Genomic DNA, 13,539 nt, shown 5'->3' with positions numbered 1-13,539 from the left:
CCACCGCCGTCCAGAAGATTGAGACTCTGTGTAGTCCAGGCGGCCGAAGTTCTTCCCCTGCACAGCGCCGCCCGGCCTGCAGCCCGGAGTGGAAGAGAGCTCCCTGTGCGCCAATGCGCGCCCAGCAGGATTGGTCACCGGTGCCAGCCCCCAAGCCCCCCGCCCCTGGGAGCAGTGAGGCAGGCAGCACAAGAGCTCAGCAGCAGGCAAAGCTTGGAAAAACTTTCCGGCTCCACGATCGGCCCAGGATGAGGCGGCGGGGCTCCGTCCCTGGAGGGAATGGCGACCGCTGGGGGGGAGGGTACGAGCCACCACAATAATGTCTAATATCACCATCACCTCTCCCTCCCCGTGCCTCGAATCCTCAGCAGTGTATGTGGCAGGCGTTCAATGTTGGCTTCCTTGCTCCACACGTCCAGCAACACTGCCAAAACACAGGATTATATATTATTTTGCCGAGCCTCTGCCGGAGCACTCTCAGGCTGCGGCCATTTCGCGTTGCACGCAACAACGCCCCCCCCATGACACCATGGTTAATTTTATACCTTGAAAGCATCAATCTTATGCAGCCTCTCCATTCAGTGAGCCTACTACTTGCTATTCACAATTGGAGCAGGCAAATAATCTCAAAATGAGCCCCTGAAAAGTGGAAATTCTGGTATGAAGAAGCCATGCCCTTGAGATGTTTTATGCTAGACCTCCATGCAACTTCTAGGGTAAAAACCTAGGTTTTGTGAGGAGTCAGAAATGAGAGCGGGACACACGTATAGTTTTCTCACAATTTGCCATTTTATCAAGTAAAAAGGGGTTAGACAAACACTTGCCTTTCCCTAACCCAATCACTGAATAACAAACGAAGACTAACGAAAAATGACCTCCTGTCCAAAAAGTATCTGACCCTCGCACTTTATGCACAACAAAATTATACAGGAATTGTTTTACTGTTTTAAACTCCACAAAATAACATATACATTCAAACTCAAAAGTTATTAACATTAATTTTTGTGATCAGGGTTGGATTCCCTTCCCCTTATGTGGAACTAAGTTCAGTATCATGAAAGTTCTGAACAATAACAAAGTTCCATTCAATATAAGATGCATTTAATATATTCTCTTGACAAAGTGACTATCTTGCTTCTCAAAGGCTTCTTCACAATTCAAAGTAATATTTTCGCAACCTCTTGCTTGATAAACCAGTCTTTTTCTCCAAACATAAATTCAGAAATCAAATACAAGTGATCTTTTCTCCAAAAGGCCATCATTTGTTAGCACATCATACTTGTCCAAATGGCCCGTTCAAAGGAAACCCTTTAGTCAGGATGGTTTGAACAATCGCTTTCTGAAATGTAGCAGTTTATCAAAACTAAATGATGGAGTCAACATTTCCTTTCCACCACAACCTCTTTACCACAATCTCATTACTTTGAACCACTTGCTAAGGTTTGTTCCAAACTCTCCACACTAGATTCATCAGTGGGGAGATCTGAACTAACAATTGCTTCTTTGGTTAGTCTTTTTACTTCTAACACAACTAGCTTGCCTCTTCTTCAAAATGGATATTTCACAAAAAGGATAATGATTCTCTTGTTGATATGTTTGCCCCCAGCAATGCAGGTTACAGTTCTCTCCACCTTGATCCCTTTTACAAGCAGGGCTTTTCTCCTGTAACCTATGATTTCTAGCTGTGCAATATTTTGGCTGCTGACAATGCAGGCTATAATTCTCTCCCCTTGGACATCTTTCTTAGGAGAGTTTCACCGCTTTGTCTGCATTTCTCTTTTCTTGGCCTTTTGCAATGTGGATTACAATGTCCCCCTATTTTGAAATCCCTCCTTAGGAGAGTGTTGTCTACTTTGCTTCGTTATCACTTTTATTTGGCTTTGACAGTGCAGGTTACAATGTTCCCCTATTCGGAATCCCTCTTTATGAGAGTTGCGCCCAGTTTGCCTTAATTCACTTGTTTGGCATTCAAAATAGTTATTACCTCAGGGTCACCAGCTTCAGGCAAACTTACCGGTATGCCTTAGTGTCTCCTTCTGACTCGCCGGTAGTGCTGTTTCGCTCTTTGAGACCCCTCCTGCTTCTGTCGGCTCCTGTTGGTCGACTGCCACTCGTGCCGACCTTTAATGGAGCCTTTGCAGCTCTGTACTCTCCGGTGTACATCAATACTGAAGCGGTTCATGGCATGTACAGAGCTTCTCTCATCGCGTGACTTGCTTCAATGCTGCTTCCTGCTGCGCGTCCTCTGCATAGCCAAGGAGTCCCAACCTCTGCCTCATCTTCTACACAGCGTCCCGCTGCCGCCACAACAGCAACCTCCGCTTCTGGTTCGCCCTTCTTCTCCCTCGCATGCACCTGAAAGGCCTTTAAATGTTTAAAGGTACCGCTCAGGTGTTGGTTATTACGACAACTACACCACTCACAATAGTTTACTAACCCTGGACCCCTCTTCCTCATCTCAGTACTTGGAGCATTATGGGACTTGAAGTCCATAATGTTCTTGTTTAATTTTAGATAAAAATTGTCAGTTTTGCAATAAGCCATTAAGACTTGGGGAACATTGTCTAGAGGGGTCTCCCATTCCTCCTGACCGGCGTCTCATCCCATCTGATCCTCCCGCATAATACTTTCCCCAGGGTCAGGAAAAGGTAGCAGCTGCTTTCCCTGGCCACATGAGAAGAGGTCCAGGTCAGATGTTTTGGGATGAGTACCTCAGATTCATCAGAGCATCTGTGTTAACTCAAATCTGTTTATGGTGCCCCAGGTTGTCACAGTAGTGAGTAAGGGATTATTTACCTTTCGTCATCAAAGACACATTTTTCCACGCTTATATTTTCCCAACTCAGTTCAGGAACTATAGCAATAGTTGTAGACTCTTAACCGTACTTACTCTGCTCTCACGGGGGTGTTCATGAGACTACTCCAAAGAATGCCCTCCTAATGTAACACCTGATCAAAGATCCTTACTGTGGCTGTCGGCGGAAAGTTGGGAGAAGTTCACAGCGGGTCCTCGCTCTTCCAATCAAATTTAAGTATGCTCTCTAAAGGCGTTTGAGGTCTGCAATGAGGCATATCCTTGTGCTAAAAAACAGGAAGAAGTAATTGGGTGAGTGCACCTTCTGTCTGTCACGCAACATCCTGCAACTGCATTCCTCTGGAGCTGATGTGTGCTGAAAAACAACTCCAGAAAGATGCTTAAGACTTATTTCTTTAAAGAGAAGAGTAAACCATACGAGAATCCTATCCATTGCTAATGTGAAGTTGGATGTATTTGTCAGCACTACTCAGAGGTGTTGATGCACTTTACAAGCCCATAGCAGTACCATGTATTAATAGTGCTGAATGTGCACTCGCCCCTGTACAAGGGTGACCTGGATAACTCAAGATCTATTGAACCGTAATCTCGTGCTTCTAGCCTGAGATTACCTTTTATAATTCATTTAGTTAAGATTTTACCCCCTTTCAAGTAATCCAGCAGTACAATGTGCAGACTGCATTAAGTTATTAACAGAAAGTATTGGACAGAAAAAAACATGGTGTCTTATTGAATAAGAACTACAGACGGTGGTAAATTATCACTCGGCTGCAGTTAACGCTGCACCAGGCAGTAATCACAGCAGCATTGCAATTACACATGACCTCTTGGTGCTAATTTTCATGCGTGGTTAAAAAATATCATTAGCGATGTGCATGACCTAAACTTTAAGTAGTGGCAACTAGAATTGCGTTTACATTGTTTAAGATCAACACAGAAATAATGTTAGTTCCAGCGGTAGTTACTAGCATTCGAGCCATTATTGTCTTTGGTAACCAAGGTTACTGGTGGTAATAGACTATGTACTGGCAGTGATTGTAGTACCAGAAGTGATGTATTTTGCCCTTTTGTAGTGGAAAAGGCATCTGACCACCAGGCCAGTAGTGTCTCGTCACCTAACCACTTCATACCATCACATAGGTGGGGGCAGAGGTACTTGATTTCAGCAATTACCTTGTTTCAGTTGAGGGGCTCTTTCTGCCACAGGACTTGGATTAACCTTTTTGTTCACCGTGTTGCGTTTGAGAGGACAGCATGTTTTTGATCATTCACAAAAATGGCACTCGAAAGATGAAGGCAAACAACCTATTCGAAGAGACAGTAAAGCAACTGGAAACTAAATGTGTAGAGCATCTAGACATTATTGCGAGTCATTTTATAATGGTGTACAATCATTGACCCATATATGTCTGCTCTATTGGTTTTGGCTGTGAGTTTGAGAAACTTGGTGAACAGTTAATCAGGAACCATCTGATTATGTACTGTACATCCTTACGGTGGGGTGCAAGGATTCTTGTTTCAGAAACTCAAATCTACCCTAAGCCATTACCACTGCAAAATGTAAAGATCTCTCCGCAGAGCATGCAAGTGAAAGAAATTCAGCTTGTAATGAAAGAGTTGTTTACTCTTTGCAAAAGTATTCCTATACTAATTGTAACAACGATGTTGACGGAAACGTGGCAAGAAGGGCATTACTGGTCTGTCTAATGTCGCAAATGGCCTCACAGACAGGTGTACTGGTATAATAGATTTTGATTTTTTTAAGTTCTATTTCAACAATAAACATCTGTGGGTGACTTTGGGTAGTCTGGCTAGGCCGGTCCCTATGGCTCTCTCGACCTTACAGTAGGTTGCCCCTATCCTAGCCCAGATGTCCCGAACTCCACAATCTCCCAGATGTTAGACTAAGAAACTGTAATCCCTACTATCTGTCTTTCTGAAATGATATAGATAACCCAAAGACTGTGGACTTTCTAACTCCCTTTGGACATTTTCTAAGGGATTCCCCAGCCCTTGTCACTGGACGGCTTTATAGATTCTCGATGTCCTTCTCCTCCCCTAGATTTTACTGGTCTCCCACTCTTCCTCCACTCCTGCCTTCTCCTACTTCCAACCCCTTCATCTCTCTCCACCCCCTCTCTCCCTCAGTCCTCTAGTCTCAACACCTTGTCTACTCCGTGTCCTGATCTTCTCATACTCTCTCCCACTACCTTCCTTCCTCTGCTCTCCACCCTCAAAACTACTGCCTTAATTCTCCCACCACCCCACTTTCACACTCTCCCGCTTGACACTGTTTTCATACACCTCTTCACTCTCTATAGCCATGTACATTTCCCCCACAATCGCCCACTTCACAACAATAGCTAGACTCGATCTAGCCCCCTTTCCCCCTCCCCCTCTTTCTCTTTCTCCTTTTCCTTTTTCTCCTTCTCCCTGCACTCTTGGTCTGTATCTCCCTTGTTGCAGCCTGGGGACCTCTGGGCAATGTAGTCCTGCAATTCAAACACATGAAACCTGACAAGGACACTCGGTAACGGGCATTGTGGATGGCTTTACTCTCACACCCAATGCCCTTCTCAGGAAAGCCTGGAGTAGATTGCTTTCTCATGGATTGACATGAAGTGCAAGAACACTTGCTTCACCTGCACAAAGCCCCCCCCCCGCTTTTAAAAGTGGGAGCGTTGTTTTTGTATCTGATCCAACAAAACCGAACGGTGATGGCTGGAAAGTTATTATTTTTTTTAAATCATAGCATCGTGCATTTTATCTGGGGAAACAATGCCTCGTTTTTCAGCCGGCCATGTCTTACAGAAGATGCAAACCAGCCTTGGTTCCCACCCAAAAGGGGCAGTTCAGCCCTAACTGCCATGTTGCATCCTTTCTGCACGACCACAGGCAACCCCATGCATGTTTCAGACACATTGGCCATAGTCGGTGAGGTGGAGCTCGAGTCACTAGAGAGGACGGTACGCGCATGGCCCCCGCCCAGGCATAACTGGCACACTCGGGGTGACTTCAGTTAAACGAGACGAGATGGCTGGAAGGTTTTGAATGAATCATGTTGACCTCTTGTTGTGTGTGACCATGCATACCATTGTTTCTCAGCCTGCCATGCCAATACAGAATGGAAAGGAACATTTTATCTCCGGTCAGAATATTTGGAGTAAAACAAACATTGGGCCTCATTATGAGTCCAGCGGTAACCGAGCCGGAAAAACCGGCAGGTTACCGCCGGACTCGTATTACCATTTCGCCTCCATGATTCCCGGAATCACTGGGGCAGTATGACCCCGGTGACCCGGGAATTCCGGAGGTGAATTGAGTAAGTCCCCATTCCCATGGAGCCCCATAGGACTCCATGGGGATGGGTACCATGGAAACACCGGCTCTGTCTATGACAGAGCCGGTGTTTCCATGTCTGCCTGCAGGCGGGTGGTGGTAAACCAGCCAGGTCTGATCTGGAGGGAGTGACGCCTCCTGCCTGCAGGACTCTTAATCAGTCGGTCCAGAAAGAACGGTGGTGGCGGTTTTACCACCACCGTTCTTTCCGGACCAGCAGGGTCGTAATAAGGCCCATTCTCAAGGTTTATTTATTTCTCCAGGATAAGTGAACTAACAGCGGATTTCATACTATTTCACTTGCCATCTAACAATGGTTGATAGGCTAGTTTACTTTCACTTTCTGGTCCCCTTGTCATATAGTGATTAATGGCCAGATTACTTAACGGTGATGTTAATTAATTTAACTCTGTAACTTCCTCGTCACAATCCTAATGTGGGGTGGCATCGGCCCCAGAAGAGAACAGAACAGACAGAACAGATCTTGCTAGCAAGCATGTTTTTCTCTTTTCTGCTCTAAGATGGAGAGAATAAGGAAGCTGAGGAGAACACCCCTCCCTTCGTTTATTGTTGTTGAAGCAGAAAGCGTGCTGTGGGTGAGCTTTACAATACTGTACTTATTCTATATTCTGCTGTCCTCCAGCTTAACGGAATGCTGGAACATGCCCACGACCTTAAAAGTTATGTAGAACCCCTGAATCAAAGTTTTTATGGTATGTTTGGTTCGGAGATACCCCGCATATTCTAGTTTAAGAATATTGACACACACTCTCTGGGAAAGAAGGAACTAACCTTGCCCCATACGCCACCATGTATCCTTGCAGACTGAGCTCATCACGCACTCTTTTGTATCCTCTCCTCTCGCCTGAGCAAGGTTCTTGTGAGCGCCACTATGAATGTACACATCCATCAGCCTAGCATAGAGCCATTCTATGCACCATGCTTCTTCCCATGTATGCCTGTTCACATAGCCTTTTGTTAGCAAACTTGTGCTCTCATTCCTCCGCAACAGCATCTTCTACGTTCACATTCCTTGAGTGCATCTGCCACCACATTATCTTTCCTTGCAATTATGTAACCCACCTGGCAAAGCTAATCGATATCCCATCTAGTCCCCTTTTGGCAAATACTCATTTAGGCTTGGGACGCTTGCCCCAGAGGTAAGCTTTGCATTTTCCGAGTGGCCCAAAAATATCCCAAGGCCTCCTTGTCTATTACTGATTAGCTCAACTCTGGACCCTTCAGGGCCCTGGATTCAAATGTTCTAGTCGGCTCTCCTCCTCACAGTCTGGTACAATGTCAAAGACTCCTGTACTCTGTTAAGATGGATTTCTGAACTCTGTCCTGGAGGGGCAGAGGTTTAGAAGGCCAACCTAGTTTCTTGGAACAGGGTAACCTCTGGACAAGCCAGACCAATCAGGGTAGCCTTGGCTGGCGGTCAAGACTAAGTCTCAGGAGGGGTGAGGGTGACTGAAGGACCTCAATGAGCACACAAAGCAAGGACACTTACGAATGACTCCAGACAGGTGTTCTATCAAAAATATAGACACATTTATTACAAGGCCTTTGTAACATAGACCATAGCAAAAGAATCACGGTAACACTAAGTAAACCAACACAACACTATCAATACAATGTATATACAAGACCATTTGGGTCTAAAGGGTTAAATGCATGAAATATGTCGACAACCTAGAGGGGAAGGAAACAGGCAGTGCAGATAGTCTTTAGGCCCCTTTTGACATCGACAATACACCTAAGAGGCAGTCCAAGCCCTAATAAGAGAGGAGCCTTGTGCTCAATAGTATATACAATGCAAGTGCACGCGGTTGTTCCAATGGGCAAAATAGGGTCTCTTCAGAGGTCTCTAGCAGCTCGGCAATTTGGATGAGCCGATGCAGAACAAGTTCCCACTATTCAGGGAGGACCTCCACTTGAAGGCAGAGGCAGTGCCAGAGAGTGGGATGGAGTCGCTAGTTTGCACTAGCGGTGGAAAGGAGAGGAGCCCCCAGGGGCAACTTGTGTATAAAAGGGGCCCTTGGCGCCAGGGGCCCCCAGTTAGTGTTGGAAGTACTCACCGGTCCCAGGCGCACTCTGACCCAAACTTCGCCCGTTCAGTCCACTTGGGTTGCAGGCTCGAACACAACAAAAAGGACGTCTATGTGGCTTTTAGTTCCTGAGATATAGCGATGATTCCCAAATGGGACAATGGCGATTTCTGAGCTCCGGGTGGATGAATCGACCCAGTTTCACTGCAGCAGGCTTCAGGGGCAAGAGGGTCACAAATGCAGCGTACTTGCAAAAGACGTTGCCACAGCAGGGCAACATGGTAACCGTGTTCACTCCGGTCTGGCGCACTTGTCTCACTTCAGACCTGGGAATGCCAAGTGTATGAAATTCAGTGTGAGGTGCCGGGGACACAGAGCTAGCAGTATACCAAGTTTCAAGGGCCTCCTTGAAACAGCGGCACTGACAGAGCAAAGCAACTGGGTCAGCTGGTCAGTCCACTGGTTGGCCCAGGAACACTTCCGAGAAAGCTTACTTGCAGGGTTTGATGAAGGTGCCGAGAATAGTTGGTCCCACTATTCCAATGGGTCGAAGCATCTTTGCAGACCTTCTAGGACGAACAGATGCAGAGGGGTCCCACGGGACAACAGCGGGCTCAAGGTGACAAACCTTCCAGCGGTTCCTCGGCTTCGTAGTTGCAGGATACTTGGTTCATATCCCTTGTTCAGTGAGAACTCAGGAGATTGACATGGTATGGGCGTTTTTTGGCCTCCTCTTATCCAAAGTTCTCTTCGTGTCATAACGAAGAGGACCCAATGGGAGATCTGCTCACGAACACACACTCCAAACGTGGACCAATCACGGACCACGGTGGTCCCAGTCATTCATGGCACTCCAGACTCTCTGGCACCCAGGATGTGTATTGGACTCACACGTTCCAGCCCACATCCTGGAGGCACACACACAAGGCATGCAGAAGCCCGCAAAAGCATTGGGTTTCGCGGGAAAGTGCATGACCAAATGAGGACTGACTCAGGTGAACTCGACCTGGGGAAGGTGAAGGGGCAAGATGGCCGAAGGAAAGGACAAAGAACCTTGTGGCATGGGCCTTTTGGCGCTGGCCCACCTATTCATGCCAAACGCTGTTAATGTGTTTAACATGGCAGGAAAGGGTTAAAAATAATGCAAAAATATAGCTGCCAGCAGTCCTGTCCATGACACATCTGCACAGTTCATAAAAAGTCCAGCGAGAGCATCTAGGGCCTTGGGAAATTACTGTAGACCCAAGTGTGCTATATGGTAAGATACATTGCACACTTGTTACATGTTGCACAAAAATTGCAACACGGAAAAAGGACTAAGGGAAACAAAGTCTCCCAGTACTGACTGTCTTAAGGGCATGTCCGTTTCCCCATAAAAAAGTGAGCGAAAGCCCAGAGGAGTGCAGCTGAAGGCTGTGCTTCTCTGGCAGTCAGTCAATGGTGTCTAAACAGCAGCAATAAGTATGGTGGTGTACACATGGAGGGAAAATAAATACAATTATGAAATCTTTCCTAACATACTCCCACTGAGAGGCGGGTCAATCTGAGATTCCCACCCCTTTGGAGCTCTAGGGACTAGTTTTGGTCGGCAGCCTGGTCTCTCATTCAGTCGTCAGTGGTTTTTCCTGCTACCCCTCTGCATCTCACTGCCTCTACACTGCCTCTCCTTTTCCCTTGCCTTTCCATGTGAAATTAACATGTAATAGAGTGCTCAACTCTCTTGACCCGAGCGATTGCCTCATCCATAAGGGGATTCACTTGCATCCAAATTATTAAATGCAATTATATATGGTTCCATGTAATAATGTCGGCACAAAAATCTCGCCATGCAAAAATATTGCCGAAAAATGGCCGTTTTTTGTGGCGACATTATTGCATGGAACATGCGGGGGAACACCCCCGCAACCCCCTGAACTTTTTTTTTTCATTTTTTTAAAAATGTGGGGTTTTTTTTGCCCCTGTCCCCATATATATGGTCACCAAAATAATATTGCCACAACATTTTCCCGGCGATATTATTTACGGAGACCATATATATGGGGATATTATTACCTGATACCTTATATATGTTTCATAAAAACTTGATTGCGTATGTGCTTGTCCTGATCTCCCTTGAAGTTGCAGTTGGCATCCAGCCCACACAGTACAGTTAACTGTTGAACTCTATCCCTATCTTTCTAGTCCCTCATACTGAACCATTCTCTCTCCAAAGCTGTGGCAGTTGCAAATTATGTCCACAAATAATGGACAAAACATCTCACTAACCAATGGTTAGTAACACAAAATAAGAACTTTTATCAATTAACACTAACTGTCTAATATATGGCATTAAATGTCATTGTGAAAAATGGTACACGGGGAACATAGGGCAGAAATTTAATTTTCGAATTTTGGAACGTATGCAAGCAACCAAAAAAGGAGCTATAAAATATCCTATGTCAGTTCTTTATCAAAAAGAACATTCGAATATGCGTATTGTGAGAAACCTGAAGGTGCCTCCCTGACTAGTCCCCGGGGGTCTGTCATCCAGGTAGCCAGGACACAGCCATCGCTATTGGATCCACCTCCGTGAGGGAGGATCATCTGGATGGGGGGTCCTTGGGGAGTGGAAATGGGACATAGACGGGCGAGATGCGTTATCCCCTTTCTTATAACACCTTTTCCCCAACCTACCATGTAGGATACTCAAACACTCTACCCCGCCCCCTTTTCCGCCACGAGCACTTGCATATCACAAAGGACGACAGACTAACACCTGAGCCATATACCTGACATGTCCCAACACAAGGGTCAGGCAATTGACCAAAACTGCACACAACCTGACACCCTTTTCCCTTCCCCACAGGGATAAAAGTTGGAACACGAGAGCACAAGATGAGCAAGGCAGACCGCACAACGAGAGAGCTAACTCAGCACTGCAGTTCAAGAGGAGGAGAAAACGGTGCGAACTGAGAGGGTGACACGGAGAGAAACAACCTTGCCCTTTCCGACCAAGGGCCGCGTAACCTCTGCCGAAGGAATTGTAAGGCTGTGAACAATAGCCAGCGTGTGTTGCAGCAGATGTCAATGGTACAAGGGGCCCTCCTCCGCTGAGAAGCTGTACCAACCTGGACTCCAGAGAGAAGAAAAGCCGAACAGTTCATCATAGCTGGTGAGTCGAGGGGAGAGCCGATAATAAATCGAACTGTGTTGAACGAGAAGTAGCAAACGGCTAATTGAATTGGGAAAGAATGCAAAGAACTGTTAAAACTAGAAGGGGGAAAACCAGCAACAGAGGAGTCTGGCACCACATTGGTGCTCACTCTGGAAACTCTGGGTGATTGCCCGATTGTTGAAATTACGGCTATCAGGAGGCCTTCGGAAAGGTAAAAAAGGGGTCCAGTAAAATCCTCTGTACAGTCGTCTTTGACCGACAGATGATTGTAAAGCTAAGGGAAGTGAATCCTGCATCATAAGAAATGGTTGGGAAAATGTGCGATTGACAAAGTTGGCAAGAATGAACCGGAAGGATGCACGCTGATAAACAGGGGGCAAAGTCTAAAGTTCCGATATAGAGTGTGTTGACAAGAGTGAACCTGGCAGGAGGATGTCCACAGTGGACTATTTAAAAAGACATTAAGATTTGTGAATGATACAGATGAAATTGTGTTGAAAGCAGTATTGAACCCGACGGAGCGAAGCCCGAAAGAGGGGGACCCAGCGTTGAAAAGGCATCGCCCAAAGCACAAACAGAAAGGAACTTTTCTTTATTGTTTGATGGTTGAAGCTTGCTCCCATCTTAGATTCAGGTTTAGAAAAGGTGTTTTTCCAACCTACCTATACATTTAAACACCCTTGAACTGTGATCACGTATCTGTCTTTACTGTTGCCACCATGAGTTCCTTACTGTATTGAGATACTTCAATTTATCGGACTAGAAGTAGTAGACCAACTTCCAAGAGGTGGAAATGGAGAACTAAAATGGAGACAGGAAGAAGCAAGCATGGATTCATCTAATGGACACGTGTTAATGGATTAAATCAAGATAGTGAGTTTCATGCATCTGTAAAACGTTTTTTGTACTATGGGAATGTATACACACGTTTTGCAGGGCCTCTTTGCATACATCCTATGATTATTCTTCGTTATACCAGTTGGAAAATATCAACTAAGGAAAATATATCGGTTGAGTCCAAAATATTTTTTTGAATAAATAATTCTGATGTTACTTTACAATACACCACACATTTAACTAAGACAAATTATTCAATGTACATTTAATATGAAGATATACCTCAAGGCTCATGAAATTGACTACAAATTAGAAGCAACTATACTAACCATCATGTGGCATTGGAATGTGAAGTTTAGCTATGTGGCACATTTAGATAGATTGTGAAGATTAGCCAAGTATCTAGAGAGACTGTGAAATTAACCTTTCATATCACTATTTAGAATTGTGTAGATCAGCCATGGTGCTAACCACCCCACTCCTGCTTCCTCCAACACACCACCAAACACTATACACACCCACTGGGTTACCCAACCTATACACTAACACACAAGTAACACGAGCTGAAAACAACAAACCTGGGCATTGGACCTTCCCAATACGGATACAACAAGCCAGTGCGCACAACCTGAAATACCATCCATCATACACATAAAACACAGACGCACTCCTACATAACAAATGGTCACATAGAAACAACCCAGGCATTGGACCTTACCCATATGGATACAATGACAAGCCAACACACACAGACCCCAGTTAGTTTCTCCTGGTTCTGGACCTATCCTATCACTCTTCCCTCACTAACCAACCTTGTCCTCTTTCGTGCAGAGCCACGTGAGCGCCTAGAGTCTGCCATTGGGCGGTAGCGTTGTGCAGTATAAATCAACATAACATACCATTAGAGCAATGTCAGCCCTTGAATTTAATTGGACATTCAAAGGTCGTATGTGAACCATTTTGTGTTGGTTTTTGCAATCATTTTTGATTGTTTTTCCAAGATGGGCGAATCGCGTGAAATTAAATTGTCTTGCGTAATGAAGTCACCAAGTACCGGCCGCCATTTTGGAATGCCGAATCCTCGTGGATCGGCATCATGAACACAGTCCACCTGGAATCCTATCCAGTTATTGACCTTAAATGAATAGTACACTTCAATTTAAGGTAAGGAGACCCTTCTTCAACTAAAATTAACTAAAATTACACCTATTTAAGGGGGTTGGTTTTTAAAAGCCAGTGTAGATTTATTTAGTGAGCCTGCATCTCGCTTTATAACTTTTACTGTGGAACTTAGACAATCTATATGTCCTGTCCCTCCAAGATCCAAAACGTTTCTTTGAAGAATA

General features: G+C 45.3%; 1 protein-coding gene across 8 annotated transcripts in view; it reads left to right on the top strand.

The window, feature by feature from the left end:
* The window catches only part of ZBTB37 (zinc finger and BTB domain containing 37), a 189,167-nt gene that overhangs the window by 24,940 nt on the left and 150,688 nt on the right, over positions 1–13,539 (top strand). For 3 of the 8 annotated variants that reach the window (XM_069641123.1, XM_069641121.1, XM_069641122.1), the window contains exon 2: positions 11,048–11,353. The exons of the other annotated variants lie outside the window; for them this stretch is intronic. The gene's annotated coding sequence lies outside the window, so the exon portion shown is untranslated. The remainder of the gene's footprint in view (positions 1–11,047; positions 11,354–13,539) is intronic. 8 annotated transcript variants of the gene reach the window in all.

Source organism: Ambystoma mexicanum, chromosome 1q (genome assembly GCF_040938575.1).
Source record: "Ambystoma mexicanum isolate Mex_15411 chromosome 1q, UKY_AmexF1_1, whole genome shotgun sequence".
Taxonomy (NCBI): Eukaryota; Metazoa; Chordata; class Amphibia; order Caudata; family Ambystomatidae; genus Ambystoma; species Ambystoma mexicanum.
The sequence above is the reverse complement of the archived record's forward strand: the minus strand, read 5'-3'. Positions and strand labels throughout refer to the sequence as shown.